General features: G+C 40.9%; 1 protein-coding gene across 9 annotated transcripts in view; it reads right to left on the bottom strand.

Moving 5' to 3' along the window:
- The window catches only part of Heph (polypyrimidine tract-binding protein 1 heph), a 793543-nt gene that overhangs the window by 565605 nt on the left and 205259 nt on the right, over window positions 1-22679 (bottom strand). For 4 of the 9 annotated variants that reach the window (XM_076827759.1, XM_076827762.1, XM_076827764.1 and 1 more), the window contains exon 1: window positions 13820-14317. The exons of 1 other annotated variant lie outside the window; for it this stretch is intronic. The gene's annotated coding sequence lies outside the window, so the exon portion shown is untranslated. Of the gene's footprint in view, window positions 1-13819; window positions 14318-22679 lie in introns of those variants that run through there. 4 more of the 9 variants (XM_076827765.1, XM_076827771.1, XM_076827769.1 and 1 more) reach the window with 1 other exon arrangement.

The raw sequence follows: 22679 nt of genomic DNA, 5'->3' as shown, positions 1-22679 counted from the left end.
GCTGAATTAATTCATACAAAATAAACATTTATGTATGGGGGATAAAATTATGAGGCACAAAAAGCATGTAGGAACCGCCTGCAACAAACATCTAGAAACGGAGGGCAGCGTTTCTAATCCTCGAGGAGACTGTTACGTACGAGGAGTTTCCTCGGTTGTTAACTGCTCGCGTCGTTAACGCAACACACGACGAGAAGCATGTTTAGTTTGCAGGAAGGTACGCTCTGATTGCCAGTTTAAAGCTAGTTTCTATTTGACAATAGCCCGTTCTTGCCAGCGAATGAGCCCGCGTCAGCCATCTTGTCCCGTGAAAATTGCTGGTGCAACAGGCTTCGCTTTCGTTTTCAGTCAAAACGGACCTACAGAAGCAATTTTAATTGTTGGTCTGCTAAAAACAACGAGGAATTTTTTGGAGAGGTTACTTAGTAGGCTAAACTAGCGACGTTGATTTGAATTCAAGTTGAAGACATGGGGGGACATATTAAGCGGCTATTCAAATTTGACCTGTTGCTATTTGAGGTGATTTTTAGGATTTCAAATATGAAGGATTGTAAGATCAAGGAATCTGACAATTTATAAGGAATGTACGTAAAGGGTATGTACGTAATTAACTGATCTAATTAGATGATCTAGTAATTTGATCTATTAAAAAATTAAATAAAAGCTATTTTACAATCTTTAGAATTTTTATCAAATTCCAACGTTTTGGTCAGTGATTATGACCTTTCTCAAAAAAAGTTAGATAAAAGGAAAAAATACTGCGTATGCTTTAATACGAGAAAAATTTTCTTTTAAACAATTATCACGCTCATTGCTGGGAACGTGCGACGTTCCCAATTCTGGGAATTTGATAAAAATTCTCAAAATTGCAAAATAGCTTTTATTTAATTTTTTAATACACCGAACCAGTGCGCCGAAATCATCTCTTCTAATTAGAACAATTTTTCGAAATTCGAATTATAGTAATTAACTGACGCAAACAATGAGAAATCGTTCGGCATTAAGGTTCCATTTAATTTCATTTAATTCAGGTTCGACATAAATTAAGCGAAAGTACCTTAATTTTAATATATAAAACAGCATTCTTCCTCTTACAGAATTGAGTTTGGAATTCTAAAAATCAGGAAAGTCCACAGATTGGGAGTAGAACATTAGTATGCGACACTAGCGGTCGGTACGCAAACTAATAGTAATGGCCGACGCAAGTATACCATTTATTGCTACTACATATTGGCGAAGACTTCAAAACTCGGGAAAAAATGGAATTTTCACAGTATCGACGAACTGTATGCAAGAAAACTGTTCTGTAGCAAATTGTAACTCTACAATGAAGAGTAATCACAATTTAAGTTTTCATAATGTGCCAAAAAGTGGAGCAAGTAAAATTGCAAGAAAAAAATTATTTGGAAATTTAGAAATGATTGATAAACGAGCAGAATGGTTAAGAAAATTGAATATCCCCAGTGATACAAGAGATGTAATAATTTGCTCAAGACATTTTCGTGAAAATGATTACTATTTTCCCGAGTTTTAAAAAAAAAATGCAGTTCCAGTATCTGTAACTCGTACTGAACAGAGAGAAGCATTCAAATTAAAAAGAGAAGAAAGACTTGCTCAAAGGCAGTTAACAAAAAGCAATATGGACAGTCATAAAAAATATTTGCATTCATGGCCTCTGCTAGCCTTGCAGGAACATACCATTTTCTCTGTGTAAACAAACCTCTTCAGGCAAATTATTACTTGAACGTTTAATTTTGAACTTCCCCGTAATCGTGCGTGGGTTAGAAGTTAACGCACTCGTTTGCAAACATAGCGCATATGTATTCCTCGTCTCTTCTGTTTCATCGCTTTTACCGCATACAATTATCATTCCTGAATTTACGATATTCTACCCTTCGATGTTATTTTTTCGATTGTGTCCAAACAAAGTGTCAACATTTTTTACTGTAAGAAAACTTTGAAATATACTTTTATACTACTGGATCCATATAAACATATGGTAAAAGGTCTACCTGCGTCGTCCATATTTGTTGTGCACACTAGCGCCACCGTTCCCGCGGTGGTAGATTCCTTCGCCAAGAGGAATATCCTGTAAAACTTCTCAGACACTTAAACTCGAATTTCAATGAGTCAAAAATATCTACTGTCCATGAATAATGGCTCTGGAACTTCGAAAGATTCAAACTTAATAAAGAAGGCGAGAAAATCCGAGAAAGTAGAGGAAATTATACGTAGTTGTAAAAAAATCCACCAACTTCAAGGAACTTCTTACAACTCCCCACCATCCGTACGCTCAAATTTAAATGGAGGGAGAAGAAATTGAAAAAGAAATCTATTGGGAAATACCGTGAGAGCGCCATCTACTAAAGTAAGCTCTGTAATCGGGTGAATCGCGTTACAGGACTGGTGTCACACAAGTATTGAAACAGTGCAATAATGTTTTTGCCATTAAATAGTCTGTTAAATTTTACAAAATCGATGCATCAAACAGTCGAAATTCCCAATACTGCCAAATACATGTGACAGCTAACCCGATTAGACTGCTTTAATTTTTCGCCACCAGATGGCGTAGCGGGAATAAGAAAATGCCAATAAGCAAGACCTTCCATCTCAACAATCTCAGTTCCAACCAAAAACGACTTTAAAAACTGAAAAAAATAAATTAAAAGCAGCAATTATCCAGCCATATCTTCGAAAGTAGAAGTAAAAGCAAAATGTCGCTAAAAATCCAGTCCACTAGTTGCCAACGTTCTAAATATAGTAGGCGCAAGGTCTGCTTGGTATGCCTGGAAGAGTTAGCAAAATAAAGAACGCCGAACGTTTCGATACAGTGATCGTACATACGTTCCCCTTTTGCAAGAACCGCATGATTCATACGAAAGGAGGAGTAGGCACAGGCGTGCCTGATGTTTCGTTGGCCTGCGCCGTGGGTAAGGCAATTCTCACGATCCTGAGGAACATAATGAGCGTGCACGAACGGGCAGGTGTTGCAAGTAGTGATGGAACCGATCCAATATTTGCTATTCCCTAACAATGTCAGAGAAATGGGAATTCCGGAATAACGCGGCGTACGTTGGGAAGATAATTTCATATTTCTGATACTCAACCTCCTTACTATTAAAGGTCTCTATAACATCCGTATTTTGTCTCGCGCTGTTTTCAATCCTCGGGTACCTGTATATGTACGCAAATATATTTCCACGTGTAAACACTTACCTTGAGCAGCAAATACACGGCTTTCCAAATTTAGAGGTCACAAGTAAAAATAATAAATATCATGCGAATCTCTTCTAACAAAATTGGTGGGTAAATAAATCAGAACATACCTACGCGTGCACCTATATCCATGTACAGGGAGATTAAAATGAACATGGATGTGTAATTTCCAAATACACGGGTCCAGTTTCTACTCATCTTGTTTTGTTTATTTTCAATCTGAGTTTTCAAGATTCGAAAATTACATGCACAGCCACACTTGGAAATTGGGATAATAGAGATATTTTTTTTGGAAAGGGGGCGGCGAGCCAAAATAGTTTGGCAATCTCTGTGCTGAACTCACTGACCATTTTTGTTAAGGAAGTCAATCACGAGGCTGCCAATAAATCAAGTATAAATTTATGCGACTTGGAAACAATATTTTGGAAGATTTATGTAGACTAAATTTTTCGTGATTTTTGGTTTCTATCAAAACTGAAGGTATAGAAGGAGCAACGCTGCAGAATAAAGTACACAGCTCACACTCTATTGCATTAAAGATTCCTGACAAAAGCTGAAGTAAAATGGAGTACATGCAGCGATCTTTTCAAGCGAACAAGATAAAAAAAAAAATGTGTTCTTCCGTAATGGGTATCGATCGTGTTTCTTCCAGGGCAAGTCGAAGTTTTCCCAGAGTGCACGAGTCCCCAAGTTCCTACATTAATACAATTTATAGAAAAGTTTACTCTAACTTTACTCAGAATAGTTTCAATTATTCATAACACTACCCTAAATTTCGCTCGGGGAGCAGGGGGGCTGAGTGGCTCTAATTTTAGCCATAATTTATTTCCTTTCGAAACGCTCGTAAAGCAACTTCGGCATAATTTTTTTATTAAGTTTGCCCGCCAGGCAATAAAAGGCAGGTAAAACGTGTGATAGATCGATTGAAAATTTATGCGAATAAAATTTTGGCGAGGGGCTACAAATTTCGGAATGCAGTATGCGTGCCAGAATTTAATAAAGTGACTGCAGCCAAAAAAAATAAATGATAAATTCCATTTTCCCAGATTTTTTATTTATGCCACTTTCGTACTTACTAGCTAAATCTGAGTTTTATCTGTTAAACAATTAAGCACTGCTATGGTAAAAGGATCCCAATCGACCCTCGTAGAAAAGCAAAAGTAATAAGATATTTTTAAATTTTTCAGTGCATAAAGAAGAATGAAAATTGATGCAGAATTTCTGCACCGAAGATTTCCAAAAATTCTGTACACTCTGAATATTATTCCAAATAACGTTAATAGATAATCTCGCACTCACCTTGTGACTAATATACAGGGTGTTTCATAATAGGTTGTACATGTGAAAGCATAGTGATTGTTCGCACGGCACACGCGTGAAAATTGTCGAATTTTGCTTTCGAGGTTGTAAGGCTCGATTCACCGGTTGGTACGCGTATAAGCCGGATGATCTATCACCCGCCAAATTAATATTGGGTGACTGTTTAAATTATTACGTGTCGATTCTGATCTGAACGATGATCTGAGAAGTTTAGCTCTGCTTGTGCTGATGTGTCCGAATGCTGACCTCATCAAAAACACCGAACCGTACTATTCCCGAGCTCATTGACTTCTGGTCTTGTCCACCTGTTCGATGTCAAAGGTGGACAAGACATCTGATTTTTGGGAGGCGCCAAAAATGCCTGATTGGCTTAGCTTTGCTTGAAGAGGAGGAACCTTCCCTCTACGATTTCGGTGACGGAGGAGGAATCCTCTCCTTCTTCGTGACGTAGCGGAGGGAAAACCGGACATCTGGCTAACAAACCTCGCTAGGTTGATCGGCCGGAGCGTCTCGCCGGGGTCGCGGTTTATGGTATCGTATTGTCCCGCGAGTCAGCGGTGGTCGACGGTATGTACCGTTTTGAAGTTACCGTACACCACCCGCTGACAGAGCAATCGACGGATTTTCCCAGAGCGAGGACGGTCGAAGTGTCCAAAAAAATAGCACGATGCCGAATTGCCACCTATTAGACATCTGGCAGGCAAATGCTCCCCAAGACTTCGACGGTAAGCAATTGCCTAGTAATAAAGTGTCGCTGAATTTCTGCCTCGCTCTGAGCCCCCCCTTTGTTCCCGTAAGACGGAACAGTGATTTTACATAAAAAAAAAAAAATAAGTAAGAACCGTGGAATAAAATTTGTTCGTAGGATGCATTTTGAAAACTCTGCAAATATCAGCAGAATTTATCGATAAATGTGCAGCAGCTGCGTATGAAATGAATCCTTATGAAAAACTGGGTCGAAATTGTGGAATTTTTTTTCGAACGGGGCTTTGGTTTGGAACAAATTAACTTGAAAGTGGAACTGCTATGGTATGCTCCACGTCTACCAAACGCATTTACAAATAAATTTTCTCAAAAACAGAGGCTCATGTGAAGAAAAATTATTTTACAATTGCTTTCGTACAGACATTCATTTCATTTCAAGTTATATCATAGTGACCGACTAGTTTTACTGATTTTTAGCTGGGTGCGTACTTTCCAGGCCAATTTCCAAAACCAATTTTCTAAAAAAAGAAACCCCACGAAAAATATTTTATTCCATATTTCCCACCCTCTTCTTCACGCAGAATCACTACCCCTCGATTGCGCAATCTATTGCAAAACTCCTATACATCTCTCCCATTCGTCGAACTACCCTCTATCAACCACACTGGTCCAAATTTTCTTGCGCCCTTCCTGCTTATGCGCCGTCCTTAAATTACGCAAAGGTAATTTCTATTCCAAAAAGATTTATTTCATTATATGTTGTATTTATTCAGAAAAAATCTTTCAAAATAGCTTCATTTTTTCGGTCGATCAAAGTAGAATCACCCCTTAAACTGAAATTACTTTTCTGCAAAATTAATGATAGAATTTGTATTTATTGAAAATTACCTCCCCTCTCTCGTAAGAAATCCCCCCCCCCCCCAAAAAGCCTTACGTAATTTAAGAACAACCCCTTACAAGGAACATTATTCAATTGATGATGGAATGGCGCAGATTTTTTTATATAGATCGAAAGTATATGTCACAAAGGTCACAAAAATGTAAACTAAAGGTGCTCCCAAAAGCTGGTCTGACCTCGAAAAAACGACAAAGGTGGAACCGGGGAAAGAAGAAAAATTAGGGAAAGAGAATGACAAATCCGTGTGTTCAAATTTAATTATCTCTATTATATGAAAATACATTATAGTAAATGAATGATAATAGATAGTAATTAGAACAAATTAATGATAATGAATGATAATACTAATGAAATCACAACAGTGGGTAATATTAACCATTACATTTATGATAACTTGTCGACAAGAAGGTTTAAAAAAGTGATTAAAGCAATAATAAATTTCACAATCACTGCAACGAGCGAACACTGTTTCTTTCATACCTTGATCAACGAGACAGTCTAAGCAAGCAATTATTGTCTATCATTAATGAATTATCATTCATTTACTATAATGTATTTTCATATAATAGAGATATTTAAATTTCAACACACAGATTTGTCATTCTCTTTCCCTCATTTTTCTTTTTTCCCCTGTTCCACCTTTCTTGATTTTTCAAGGTCAGACCAGCTGTTGGGAGCATCTTTAATTTACATTTTTCTGACCTTTGTGACATATACTTTCCATCTATTAAAAAAAATCTGCGTGATTCCATCATCGATTGAATAGTGTTCCATGTTAGCTGAACTTTGGGTATTCCCTTTCTGATCTTCTCTCATCGTAGTGTACCTACGTTACAAATGGTCACGATAAAAACTTCCCACCACTATTCTTACGATTAGATTACAATAACTACCCGGCAACCTACTCCCTCGACTTCGCCAATCCTCCTTTCAGATCACCCTATACGTGCCCGAGTACAAAAATATCTTACATCGGCCTAGAAGGCCTGATCGATACTTTTCACCCACGTATCGACACCACGTGCGAGGGTATTGGACCCATTGGCGAGCGTGGCCGCGTACACGCGAGCCTCGAGGTTCGAGGAACCAGACGAGTAGTCATTTCTCGACCCCGGCGTATTACGGGCAAAGCTGTTCTAACTCCACGCCACGGGGCCAGCCGGCTGCATTTTTACACCCGCTGTAGCATAGCGAAACAGTGTGGGGGGAGGGGCCTATACAGACCCAATCGTAGATATCGCTAATAACAATTTAATGGGCCACAGCAGCTCAGGCAGCTAGCTCAGCGTTCTCCCTCAATTCCAACGTGATTAAGTCCAATTAAACAACGGACTGTCGCCTAATAAGACGACTAATAGGCGGAAGAAATTTCTGAATGGAAGGCTACCGTTGCCAGAGATTAGAATTTCACTCGATGCATGGCTCGTTGTGCAACGAAGGAGCGATTATGCCAGGCTGGGCCTTGGGGGGGCCTGGTACCATTCAATGCGGCCCATTCACACGTTTTACGTGCCTGCCCAGAGCACGAACGCGCAAGTGGAGCACGTTTTGCTGGTCTATTTTGGTTGGTTGAGGAAGAGGAAGGTTTTTTTTATTAATAAATAGAATGGTATGTTCAATTCTCGAGGGAAGGAGTGAGACCTTGCGGGGGAAGCTGATTTAACGGTCGACGGCTGTTTCTTGAGTAAAATTGGTCCTTTGTTCCTCTGCTGGCGAGACTGTTGACGTTAGCGAAATCTATTCGATACTTGGCAGGGCCTCGAAGTGATGATGCAAGTACCACGTGGATTTGCTAAAAATGCGCTGGTGTGATCAGAAGGACATTCTCAGAAGCGAAGCTTCTGTTCGGAATCACTGAAAGCAGCATTTATTCGCCTAAGGATCTTGTGGGCCAGGTACTAGGGCTACCAGCAAAGCGAAATAACTCACAGCGGGTTCTTGATAAATGAAGTACTTAAGCTAAGTCATGCATTTGCTTAAGGGGTTATGCCTAGTCAGGCGGCCGAAAAGAGGCGAATATTTGTGATTTTTTTGTGAAGGAGCGGAAGCGTATAATTTTACAAAACTTTTTGCGTTTAAAAGAGCAACATTTAAAGAACATTTGGTAATTTTTTCGTAGAAAAATATTTACGTTTATAATAAAATAAAAAGCGACATCCAAGAAGCATTTTTAAAAATTTGGTTTTGCGGTGAGCATTGCCATTCGGAACCAGATTATCTTAAATCAAAAAACAAAAAAGATTTCGTTAGTATATTAGTGTATCCTCAGGTTGACGGAGAGAATTTTCCGAAATATTAAGTTAAAACAAAATGGCGGCTATTTAAATTTGAAATCCTGATTTTTTCGCGTAATTTTTGCAGGAAAAAATCAGGATTTCAACTTTAAATAGCCGCTATTTTGTTTTAACTTAATATTTCGGAAAATTCTCTCCGTCAACCTGAAGATACATTAATACACTAACGAAATCTTTTTTGTTTTTTGATTTAAGATAATCTGGTTCCGAATGGCAATGCTCACCGCGAAACCAAATTTTTAAAAATGCTTCTTGGATGTCGCTTTTTATTTTATTATAAACGTAAATATTTTTCTACGAAAAAATTACCAAATGTTCTTTAAATGTTGCTCTTTTAAACGCAAAAAGTTTTGTATAATTATACGCTTCCGCTTCTTCAAAAAAAAATCACAAATATTCGCCTCTTTTCGGCCGCCTGACTAGGCATAACCCCTTAAGGGTACTAGGCAGTCGTTCCTGTCTAAAATGAAGCATTTCTGTTTCAATTAATTGCAAAGAAACCAATTGAAACTGAGGCTTGTTCTTTGGCATGAAGTTTATTAACATCATAAGCTTTAAAAAAATTGTTTGTGGAGTCAAAAATGTGCATTATATATTACGCTACAGATGGATCATTAAAAATGTTTTTTAAAAAAAGTTTCTTTTGTTTTGCAGTGATAACTCGGAAACGGAGGTTCCAATCGATTCAAAACAAATTCGAGGATCTTCACAAAATGTGTAGTTTCGGACCAGACCTAAATTAAAGTTAATAAAAACTCTTATTCTTTATGAAAATAAACTGAATCCCCATTGAGACCCCATTGATGAAGTTTTACCATCCCCCAAGCCCCAAAAGATGAGGTCTTAGTTTATTTTCATAAAGAATAAGAGTTTTCATTAACTTTAATTTAGGTGTGGTTCGAAACTACACATTTTGTGAAGATGCTCGAATTTGTTTTGAATCGATTGGAACCTCCGTTTTTGAGTTATCACTGCAAAACAAAAGAAACTTTTTCTCAAAAAGCCTATTTAATGATCCATCTGTAGCGTCGTATATAATGCATATTTTTTTACTAAACAAACATGCTTTTTAAAACTTATGATGTTAATAAACTTCATGCCAAAGAAGAAGTCTCAGTCTCAATTGGTTTCTTTGTAATTAATTGAAACAGATGTGCTTAATTATAGACAGGAACGACTGCCTAGTACCTTTAAGGGGTTATGCCTACCTGCAGGGTCTGAAAAAAACAAGTGGCTTCGCGATTTTTTTTATATAAAACTTGAAGACTTTTTTAAATAAACCTTTATGTATTCGAAAGTGTACATGTTAAACTACTTGTAGTTATTTTTGCGCTGAAAAATATAAATAAATAACAAAAATATCAGCGATCTCCCGGCAGGGATATTTTTTTTAGTAGTTTTCGGTGACTACTCTAATTCTGACTTGATTCATCTAAAATAAAAAAAACGCGGGAATTTACTTAGTAGATTGGATTAACTTGTCCTTAATCGTTCATTATCCCAAAATATTAATTTCCTACAAAATGGCAGCTTCTCATAGCAAAAGTATCGATCTTCACCACAGAATCGCGCTCATGTTTCATCATTTTTCATCTGTAAAATAAAAACTACGCAACGGAAATGAAAAAGCCACGATTAAGAACAAGATAATCTAATATACTAACTAAATTTAGTCGAATTTTTTATTTCTGATGAACCAGGTCAAAGCTGCAGTGGTCACCGTAATAAAAAAAACGTTGCTGAGAGATCGCTTATAATTCCATTATTTATTTAGATATCACATTGCAAAAAAAAAACTACGACAACTGTAAAATATATACTTTCGAATATACTAGCGTTTATTTAAACAGGTCTTCAAATTTAAAAAATAAAAAAATCCCAAAAATACTTTTTCAGACCTTGCAGGTAGGCGTAACCCCTTAATTCATGTGGCCCCGCAAAAAATTCAAGTGCTTAGCATTGTAGTACTAAATACTAGTAACAGTAACGCAGCGTATTCAAAGTACAATACGTTCCTAAAATATGAATTTTCTAAACTAAGTAAGCGCTTACGTGATTAATCTAATGCTACAAGGAATTCAATTACTCAGGACACTTAATAGCAGTGGAACTAGTGTCTACTGTCTGTTGAGTGAAGGATATCGAGTTTAGGAGAAAGGACTTTTCCAAACTTAAGCAGTATACATTGTGTGTAGAAAGTAATCGCTGAAAAAAGTGAGATTTTAGAATATACATGGCATAGCAGTGACACTGTTTACTCCAACTAATCAGATATCAGTGCCCCACATAAATGTTGGAAAATATTGAAGCACCACTTCGTAAAAGGGGCTATAAGGTTGAGCCTAAACAGAACGTGCCCCCTACTACCTCTTGCAGGACTGTATTTAAAGAAGACCAGGACAAAACAGGGGCCCTACCAGAAAATAAAACAGAAATTGAAGATACGGTTTATCATTAATAAAAGACATCAATTAAGCTTTGCTACTGGTTATTAAAAATTTTCTCGTATTAAATACAAATACATTTTAGTAAGGTATATGTACTGCATTAGAACAGTAGTGCAGAATTTATGAATTAATATAATAATTAATCAAAGCTTAATTGATGTATTTTCATAATGATAAACCGTATCTTCAATTTCTGTTTTATTTTCTGGTAGGGCCCCGGTTTTGTCCTGGTCTTCTCTAAATATAGTCCTGCAAGAGGTAGTAGGGGGCACGGTTAGCGGCCAGTACTCAGCAGGGTGTCGGGTAAGACCCCGCTGAGGGACTTTACACCTAAGTCGCTATATCTCGGATAGGCACTATACAGCAACGATGGGCCCGACCAGCGCGACGACGCCGTAGCCGTCGTAAATTGCTATCGGGGTCCTACCACTGTTCCAATGGACAAGGGACTTTCCACGGGACGGAAAGCCAGTCTTCCCCAGACCTCACAACGGAAAGACCTTTCATCTTTACCTTGTGCCCGACTCGGGAATAAATATATTAATAGTATAATTTAAACGGCGAATTTGTTCTGTGATTTTTAGCCTTTCTTACATAAAGGTGAATTTTATAAACTGAGCCATGAAAGAAACCAAACAATTCAGCCATTCAAGTAGAAATTAAAATGTTAGATGAACTGATCAGATTGCAGTGGCTTCATCAGAACGAAAATTTCTAATTAGTGTCATTAGAAGAGAGTGCTCATTTGTTTAATGAACATGGTACACTGAAAAATTCAGCCTCTTAAATTAAATCACAAGATTACATACTAGTTATAATACCTACCACCATAACTACTTTCTACTACTATAACTACATTTATTTATTTATTACCCCAGACCACAAGGCACACCAAAAAGTCACTTACAAGGGTTGATCACAAACCCGGAAATTCAAAAAATTCTGAAACTCGATTACAACGCAATTTTTCTGTGCTGCTCCAATTCACTCGAACGGGGTGAAATTAACCCCTGAAAATTCAGCTATTTTCTGATTTTGTGTTATAACTCGCGACCTGTAAGAAATAAAAAAATTATTTCAAGACAAAAGTTACTTCTTTTAATCAGATCTATCATTTGGTAAAAAAATATTTTACAGTTCACGCGTTATAACACAAAATCGAAAAATAACCCCAGATTTAGGGGTGAATTACACCACCTTAGAGTGAATTTGGGCAGCAAACAAAAATTGCATTGTAATAAGGAGGAAATTCCCTACATATTCACAAAGTTTCAGAATTTTTTGAACTTCCTGCTTTGGGATCTTCCCTTGATAAAATGTTTAGTGGTTGACATTGGATAGTATTAACGTCAACTTCGATAAGAGTAATGTTCTCCAGATATAAGACTTCTTATCAGAATCGTTAAAAAGCAATCATCGTTGGCCCACAGCAGTCGATATATTAGATATTGGTACCTACCAATAGTCAGAGTTAGGCAGAATGTAATCTAATTACAAAAGTTGCCAAAATTGTGGTCAACTACCTAAATTAACGATTACAGAAAATAGTGTGTAATCAATTACACTATTACATTTTAATCGTAATTTGTAATTTATAATTAGATTACATTTTGCTCAACTCTGCCACTAACTAATTAGATGACAATTGCTTCTTCAGAAATACACATTCTGTCTTGAATAATTATTAAGTATTCATTAGTCTGAACAAAAAAGTTCGATTTGATAGTGGAAACTACTAATCAATGTCTACTTAAAATGCTAACTACGTATGTCATTCATATGAGAACGACTTCTCTAATTCCACACGTTCAAACACCCCAGCATTTGAACATCTTAACCTAATCAAATATTTAAACATTCCGTAACGAGTTCTTCTAAAGCATGCATTAAATTTACAGGCTCAGTAGTAGGGCGAAGCGGAAAATTTAAATTTGAATTTTTAATTAGCGGGATAATTGTCTTTCGATTAACCAAATACAACTGTAAAAAAAAAATTGGAAAAATATTCATGTCCGCAGGTTCCTTTTCCTCCTAAAAATGATCATGTAATCGTATAATCATTTTTAGTACAGAATATTTTTCCAAATTTTTTTACAGTTGTGTTTGGTTAATCAAAAGACAGCTATCCCGCACCCAGGCCAACTGAAGATTCAAATTTAAATTCCCGCCTATATAGTACCGCTCCGCCCTACTCAGTGCCACTACTCCCATTCTACGACAAAAAACAAGCCTACAAAATCTCTAAAGATTTCCCGAAAATATGCGAAACGAATCGTTGGCAAAATCAGGGCAACACTGTGTACAGGCGTCCAGCGCTCCGTCCACGGAACAATAACAAAGTATTCGCTTGGAGCGGTTCGAAACGAGTCCGGTCGTTTCGCACGGACGCTGGCTACGAGACGCGGAAAAGGTTTTGGCGCGTAAACGGTGAGAGCGCGCGCGTTCCCGTGATCCTCGCCGCGCAAACGTAAACAGAGAGCGGCGCAAATATTATGATTTCGAGATCGGCGCCGGGTAATCGTGACCTAGACACAAGGGGAGAGAAAATGGTTCAACCGTCGCGGGCTGGAACGCCGTCGTTCGGCAACGAGGGTCCGGAGAGAAAAAAAAAAAAAAAAACGAAAAAAAAAGAAGAAGGGAGAGAAAGGACCACCGTGAAGCGAGCGCGACGCAATAATGGAAAAGAAAGGAAAACGGAGGGGGAGACCGTTTGAACGTAACGGAGCAGAGCATCCGGTGAATGGTGGACATGCGCCCTTGAATCTCACCGCCGACGACCGGCGGGGTGTGTGTGCACACACCGATGTATTTTCGAGCAGGCGCGCACGAGAGAGCGTCGCCGCCGCGATCTGCCGAAAACGCATTTACCCGCGGCGCGCGGGCACGTCCGCGGCGCGACGACCGGCCACCATGGAATTTTCAGTGTCAGTAATACCAACCGTGCGAACGGTAGGACGTCTGAGGATGGCTGGGAAGATCGTATCCAGATAAAAAGACCGTGGGCCCTCCGCGGTAATCGGTGGGCGCGCGAACTGCGAGTATCCTTGGGACACCACAACACACACCAAACTGAGCACACAGCGACGCTGGGCGATGACGAACGGGGCGGGCGCGATGGTCACCAACACGGAAACACGAATGGGGGGGCACGCACTTTACGGACGGGAGGAACCGCGGCGAGCGTCGCGTCGCGTTGAATATATCGGCGTCGAAGGCAACGTCACACTGATGCGAGCAGGACGCAGGCCGCCCGGCTTGTCACGCGGCGGGGCGAGCACACAGAGGCACAAGGTGTTGTCGACTAGCGGCGGCTCGCGCGGTTTTTGGAGGTTAGGAGGATATAGCAGCCGCGTCGCGGGGATCGGGCACGAGGATCGGCGTCTGTTAACTTCCGGCGGGATCTTTCCTTCCGTGAGGAGGGTGGAGGGTGGGGGGGTGGGAGGGGGACAGTCGCGTGACGCTCTTTGGATGGCGAGGCTACGTCAGCCGCGGCGAGCACGTATCGCAACACTGAGGAGAACTTCTCGCGGCGGAGAGAAAAAGCCGGCGGGGCCCGTGTGCGACGCGTGAACGTGCGGACGCGGAAAAAACAGCTGAACGCCGGGAGAGGAGGGGGGCGAAAAGAAAGAAGGTCCGAGGGGGATATTTCGGGGAACGATCTGTGCGAAGACGAAACGTCGCGCGAACACGAAAACTGCGCGTAATAGATCCGGTTAAGAGTTGTAGGCACGCCACGAGTAGAGGTAGGCGACGCTAAAACTTCGCCACGAGTCGTGGCACGCCACGAGAGTTGCCGAGGGAAGGAGCGGGGTAGAGCGAGACGACGAATCTAGAGGGGGAACGAGTAGGAGGGCGAGGGGGCCTAGGGGGGGGGACGGCGGCGACCACTCGAGTCACGGTTGCACGTAGGCAAGGGACGGCCAGGGGAAGGGGGGGAGCACAGCGACCCGTCGCAGAGACGTGGGGTGATTGAAGCGACCAAGCTGGAGGGGCGACGCCGAGGGAGGGGTAGCACGCAGCCGGCAACAGCCGACTCGACTCGACTCCGATTCTCCGCTGTTCTTCTTCTCATTCTTTCTCCGTCTGGGGTACCCTTTCTCCGTCCCTCGCGGCGAGGGGGGCGCGGCATGTATTGGTGTATCGGGACGCGGTGCAGAGCGCTGTGTGCGCTGGGCACCAACGTCTATACGGGGTGTCTTTTCACTCGGAGTCGCGGGGAGATCCCTAATGTAGCTTCGCGTACGAGCCACCGGCGTCAGCGAGGTGCCGTTCGGCTATTATAGTCCGAATTTTAGAGGAGCTGTTAGCAGGCTGACGGAAGGTGCGAGATTCTGGTCAACCTGTGATAGGGAATTTCTGTTTTTCACCGTTATTTGTCTCCGGCCTCGGTAATGGAATCTTGAGGTTTTATGGAATGGTTTATTTTTAAAGTACATTGAGTTACTCGCTGCTTACGGTTGTATCGCAGCCGTGAGAGGAATATTTCTGTAGTCGGTGGCATTGAAAATCGGGCATTACTGTCGCTCACGCATTGATCTTTATGACATGCGGTATGCACAAGGGAAACGCGTTTGGAATGGATGCTGAGATGTTCTGTCTTCGGTATTATACAACATGACGTAGAAATGGGATATTTTGCGGCGTGACTGAGGAGCACTGTCTTGAAATATGTGTTCGTTGTGGGGCACCTACTGTAGCCGTTGTTCATCTATGCTTATTTTTTAGACTTTAATGCTGATTTTGAGACGGGATCACAAACTTTATGCTTTATACTACTTCTTCAAACACAGCTCTAAGGCTGGGGTTGATTTTACTTTTCTAAATAAGTAGGTTCAAATCTTTTTCTTACATATTTCGGGATACAGATTTCATTCTCCGATTTCTTAAGAGTACACTCTGTTATCCGACGTCTACTTTGAGACTTTGGAATAGGAATGGGAATATTCCCTGAAAACTGAAAGTAAGAGCGCAGAGATAACTGTTTTTAGTTTTCACGATTGTAACAGAATAAAAATTATATTTTTATTTCTTTACATTTCAGATTAGTCGAAAGTCCAAAGCAAACTTGACTCTTTCAAATGAAACACTATACTTCGTTAGATAACAAACATAGAAATTTAATATAACACGACCTTGAAGTATCCAAAATGCTGCATTAAAAAAAGTAAAGTGATCTCCAACTCAGCTTAAAACCAACAAAATAAATACATTCCACGTGAAAAATCAGTAGCTTATGCATTATTTCATGTGTCCCTCGTCTGAACATAACCTCTACAATTCAAAATCGAAACACGAACGTTGAATTACCCCAAAATCTCCAGCAGCTCGAATACAGTCCTGCTGAATGTAAGATTCAACCTTATTAAACGATATTTGATTTTCGACGCCACGCGGAATCGCGCTGGACGTCTCGCACGACTGTTTGCGCAGTCACCTATGATCCCCCGTAATCTCACGGCAAACACAGGCGGCCGGGAATAGGTGTTTGCAAAATAAACGGATTCCGGGACACCCGGTGCATATGCCCGTGCACATGGTCGCATAGGCGAAAAGAATACGCGACCGGGCAAGGTGAGGAACCGAGAGGGGACGATGAGGGCCTGAGAAAGAATGGGCGTAAGAGCGAGAGGGACGCCGCGTGAAAAGGACGAGGGGCACTGCGACGGGTGGGGGGACGGCGGGAGGGGAACGAACGGGAGACCTTGCAGAGCGTGGCTCCGAGCCGCGCGTAGAAAACGCCGCTTTGTGTCGGGGTAGCCTGCATAAGAGAGGAAGTACAGGTCTAAAGGAAAAGAAGGCCCTCGTGCGTCTCCGCTGGCGGCGATTCGCACACGTAAAGGCCTTTTCACACGGCTGTTCTCTCGACTTGCTGGAAGACACTCGAAGCAGCGCCACCCCACGGAGGAATGCCCGATATTTTCCATCCCGTCCATTCTTTTCTTCTACTTCGCCGTCCCGAGCCGTGGGTCTCGCGAGACCACTCGGAGCATTTAAAATACAGTTGGCGGGTGGGCGATGATGGGTCCTCGTGTTTCAAGGAATCGTTGGGTTTCAACGCGACGAGCGCGCCACCACGGTATACCGAGGGTAGAGGTTAGGCGCGCGGTCACTGGGAGCGGGTTAGTGTGCTCCCATACGGGTAGCAACGTATTGAGGTTAGAGAAGGGCAGTCACGTTTGGAAAAAGGCTCCTAGGGTTATTATCCAGTAATACAAAGCTTCGTGAATGCTTTGTGCACGCAGAAAAGATGAGGAATAGTGTAACCATGTGGGCATTTAAAGAGGAAGACTGTTACAGTAGATGAGAACAACTGTGCGCGATAGATGTACACAATGAGGTCTAAACATACCTGGAGACAGTGCTGCCAACTCAGATTTTTGAAAATCCGTAGAGAAAAGTTCAACATTCCCTAGAATTCCCTAGATCTCCCTTTGAAAAATCTGTCGATCTACGGATTTTCTTCATAAGTGTTAATTATTACATGTATGAAAGAAGCTAATTCCCTTGCTCATGGAAACCGTCCTTTCCCAAATCCTTTCTAGAAATCTTATATTTCGAGCCTCCCCTGACATCCTCAAAAAAATTATTGTCACAAAAAGAATTCACAAATTACGAAAAAAGTTCACGTGCAAAAGTTCTGAAATCAACTTTGCTAATTCCTATTGTACTCGTTCAAAATGCAGGGTTGTAGAACTAGAAAATAATAGCTTGAATTCCAGCGATTAAGTGTGATGAAAAACTCTTGTAGTGAAGTGGAATTTAGCGACTCGCAGTAAATCGGCGGTTTGGATCTTAAAATCAATGGCAACAGATGTCGCTATTAGTCGTTAAAAAAAAGTGATTCTTTTGCTGATTATAGGTTACTAACTCATGAAAAGGGTAAAAAAATCCGTAGATTTCAGTTTACAATCCGTAGATCCGTAGATAAAGTAAAAAATCCGTAGCTCTCCAGAAAAATCGGTAGGGTTGGCAACACTGCCTGGGGAGTGAACAGAGCAATGGCGGCCGGTCCGAGAAAGAGGGAAGACAACTGGTGAACCTATCTCTGTTTTACAACATCACATACATAACACAGATAGTACAGAGTGAGAGGGATAATAGGAAGAAGGATAGGTTCGCCGCTTATCTTCTATTTCCCTCGGACCGCTGTCGCTTCTACTTCTTCCCACTGCTGTTCACTCTCCAGGTATGTTTAGAGCTCAATTGATGTACATACTTTGACATCTAAGGAGGAAGCCACAGAATAATTGGCAAAAAAATGTAAACAGATTCAGGTAGTGTAAGGATCAGGGAATATTAAATTTTGTCAATGGCCACTTTGTTAGGAAGACATGTAGCATCAACATATACATACTCAACGAAGACCAATGATACAGGAAAAAATACAAAATGGCTGATGGAAGTAATTGATGAAAGAAAAAGTTACAATGCCACGTATAGAAAGTAAAAATGACCCACATTATAAGACAAAAGCACTGTAGTAATTTTCACAAAATTAATTATATTATTATGTGCAGCAGAAAAGAATAATTTTATTGCTCGAATCTTTTGGCCCCAAGAAACTAGGGGCCCGCTTCCACGCTCAGTAGCGTGGACGCTCCTTAAGTAGCTTGCACTGGGCCGAAACCAAAAAGGAAAAGTCGCGTTACGCGCCGCGAAGTAAGAAAACTGTATGGGGTCGGTCTAAAATAAAAGACGAAACCGCTGCCCCGCGTTTCTCGGAATTCTCGACCGCGATCGTCGATCCTTGTAGTCGAACGCCTTGCGCGCTACGTATCGGTCGATCATACTTGAAACTCATTCGTTAGAATCGCGTGAGTTACATAAAACCATGCAACACCGGCCGTTACGTAACGCTTAACGTAAAATACCGACGTCCCGCCAGCAACGATAACCCGTATGAAAATTTCGACTTACATAAGGAGCCTTTCGTTTGATAACAGTAAATTCATGTAACTGGACACAGATTGGGGAGGCTCGGAACAAAGGGGCCAGACGAGGGAGATAGAAGGGTACGGCCCTGGAACGCGGCTGCATGAGAACATGCCCATAGGATCCTGCTCACCGCATACACAAAGGACGAGCCACCTTTTACGTGTAAAACCCGTGCCAAGGGGAGTCGTATTTGCGCACACACGGCCGAACAGGTTTCTGGATGTCCTCCTGCGCTAGTGGCGCCGCTACGCCGCGCGGATTATTGTCTTCGAGCCGCACTGAATTATCGTGGGGAGGGGAGGGGGGGGGGGCAGACCTATTGGCGTCTTCAAGGCCAATGCTCTCCCCTTCGCGGTGGTGCATAAACATTATTCACGAAACAAACGAAAACAAGTGGACATTAAATATTATTGATAAAGAGAATTATGTAAAGAAATTATACGTGTGGACTAAAAATGTGAAATAAATTATATTAACATGATATTACTATTTATTAATTCTCCCAAAACATAGCATTATTAAACTGATATTAAAATATAAATAAAGTCGATTATATGGATTTCAGAATTATTTCGATTTGAAAATGACGCAAGGCCATTTATATGTCGTAAGTCTCGGTTTTTGTCAGATATTGAATCCCAATGAATCAAACTAAATAGTTGTGATCACAGAAAAGACGAAATGCAAAGCTTTTGGTACTTCGGAGCAAAAAAAAGTCAACTTATACTCCACTTTAAAAATGAACTGCTCATATATTGAAGGTTATGAACAAAATGCTACGTGATTCGGATAAGAGGTGGCAACAGGGGGCTAAGCACGTGGTAACCCAACAGGAGGAGAGGGGAATCGGTGCTAGAGACGTTCAGAGATATCTAACCCCTTCGATTATTTATTAGAGGTTATACGAGATGGTTTTGTAGAATACGGACAGCTTTGAATGAAACAACGATTTATGCGCAGCACGTCTACTTTACACGCCTGCTCAATACATATAGGACTGTCACGTGTCCTACTTTCCGTAGAACAGTCCTATAGTCGCCAGAATCTGTCCCGTGTCCTACTTTTGCATATTGTAAAAATAAAATATGATACTATTAAGATGTCAATTTTGCAGTGGCGGATTTAACGGGCGGCCAATGAGCACTTGCAGCCTGGGCCCCTGCCCAGACCCCCCACCCACCTCCAGGGCCCCATCTTTCAAAAAAAATTTGATTTTATCAATTTATGATACGAAGTATGCTATTTAATTAACAAAATGATATACTCGGGTGAAGAGGAATTAATAACTCTTTTCATTCGCCTATCCGAAGAGGGAAATTAGTAGCCCGCAAGGCAAGTAAAATTTCGCAATTGCGTTAGCCGTGCGGCATAGGAATGCGGCACCATTCCTCAGCGGGACTACGAATCGCGAGAAGGACTCTCGAGTTGTATTTTTCAAAAACGTACGACCGACCGCGTCGAGAGATCGCGGTTTTCCTCTTGGGACACGGCACGATCGTTACTTTCCTTCCAAGAAAGGGGCCTCCGCAAGTCCTTCTTACCTGAACTTCCCGTTTCATCCTATACCGAACATTTTCACGCAGCGGTCGACTCGTAATTTCGGGAAACAATGAGGCTTGATTGCGACAGGCAAATTTTCGGAGAGTTCCTCGGCCGAACTGTGCATCAGCCCCGCCCCAGCATTTAATCATCTTCCGAAATTAAAATATTTCAGAAATAAATGCGGAATAAAATTAGAAGCTGGATATAAGAAATTTAAGTTCGCATCGCATGCAAACTCAAGTAAATAAATACAATTAAGATGGTGGAAGAATTTTGAGTAAATTAATTAATAAAAAGTGAATTCGTTGTTCCTGAAACTAATTTACTTTTCAATTTTCTAAGAAAGTTTTACTCCATTGGCATTTCCTTATTTCCGCTACGCCATCTGGTGGCGAAAATTTAAGCAGTCTAATCGGGTTAGTTGTCACCTGTTATTGGCAGTACTGGGAACTTCGACTGTTTGATGATCGATTTTGTAAAATTTAACAGACTATTTAATGACAAAAACATTATTGCAATATTTCAATAATTGTGTGACACCAGTCCTGTAACGCGATTCACCCGATTACAGAGCTTACTTTAGTAGATGGCGCTCTCACAATATTTCCCAATAGACAAAGGAATAATAAAAGATAATATATTATTTTTGACGGAAGAAAATCGGATAGCATTTTGACACGAACCCAATGAAATATTTTCGAAATATATCCATGGAAGAATATTATAAGTCGAGTAGAAGCTAAGATATATTTAAAAATAATTGAAATTAATATACCGAATTATTATCCAGCAACGTGGTTCAATACCTGCAAGGCTTTTAACGCGATCTGACGAAACCAAACAAGCGCAGAATTTCACGTAATAACGCAATATCCCGCTCCCATTACATCGGTTTAACGATCGACAGTAACAATACAGAAAAGTTTAATTAAGCCGGAATACCGCGTGCCTCGCAGCGAGCTTTAATTACCGATAAATTGGTAACATTATTATGGCGATGGCGGAGTCGATGCCAAAACTTCATTTTTTTATTTTTTTATTCCACGTCGCCGCGAAATCACGCGCGGTTTCCAGCTCCGAAAACCGTCGATAATTCGTTTATCGCAGATCACTGGAGCCGAAAGAACTCGATAAAACCGTTACACATTACGGAGTAATGAAGACGCGCGCTCTAAATTATCATTTCACGCTGGACGCCTCCCAAAATAAACGCCACCGTTGCATTCTGTACAGTGCCGTCATCGTTTCCCCGTGTAATAACTATGGAACCTGCTCGCGTGGACTACGATCGTCTGTTTATTGAAGCCTCGGTTTTTCGAGCTCCCCGGTTTAATGGACTTTGGATCGGCGATTTTCTTCCGTTTGACAGGATAAACATGCGATGAAGGGAAATCCACTTTGATCCGACACAAATGTAGTTAGTCTGAATAGAATTATGCAGTTTATTCTTAACGTTATATATCATAATCGATGCGCTTTTATCGGTGGAAATGCGCTAAAGAAACTGCCGTGAAAATTCGCCTTGACCGCAACGCTTGGGTTGAAACTTTTCCCCTTGTGTCTACATATTCTATTCGAGAAGAGGGTAAAAAGTTTCAGAAGAGAGATGCATATGTCGCTAATGAAGCGTTTTCTCGTAAGATGTTAAGGTTATGAGGCACAGACAGTGCTGCTCACACGTGGAGGCAGTGGCGGATTTAAGAAAAAAGGCCCAGGTGGCAAATGTTTTGAGGGGCCCATTTTTTCGAGAAAATGAAGAGGTAGTTTACTAAAAGGGGGTAGGTGTACAGAAACGTATAGAAAAAAATAATGCTAGATTAAATCGTAATTTGTTTTTGAAGACAGGGCCTTAGGGGAGGGTTTCTGAACAGGGGCCCATTTTGCGGGAAAATAAAGCGGTAGTTTACTAGAAACGGGCTCAGTGTAATAATACAGAAAATAATATACTTTGGATAAATCATAATTTTTTTTAAGATTGGGACCCTGGGTGGGCCTTCTGAGCAGGGGCCCAGGTGGCAACTGCTCATCGACCGCCCTGTTAAATCCGTCACTAAGTGGAGGACTGCGCCACGATGGAAACAGAGTGGGGGGAGGCCCCGCCCCACAGGCGCCTTTGCGCGATTTAATTGGCCAAATCTTTAACAAGCTTTTATAAGCCGAAACTTATATATTTGTACGAAAATATTTATACGAAACGGTTCGTATGCCTTGTATGGTTCCTTTTAAACTTCTTACCGATTTCTTCTGTAAAATTCTAAATGTTGAAAGGTAGCTTTTGATTCGTAGTCTGGTCGTACGTTCATGTATTTAGAAGACGTGTAA

Source organism: Andrena cerasifolii, chromosome 15 (assembly GCF_050908995.1).
Source record: "Andrena cerasifolii isolate SP2316 chromosome 15, iyAndCera1_principal, whole genome shotgun sequence".
Classification (NCBI taxonomy): domain Eukaryota; kingdom Metazoa; phylum Arthropoda; class Insecta; order Hymenoptera; family Andrenidae; genus Andrena; species Andrena cerasifolii.
The sequence above is the reverse complement of the archived record's forward strand: the minus strand, read 5'-3'. Positions and strand labels throughout refer to the sequence as shown.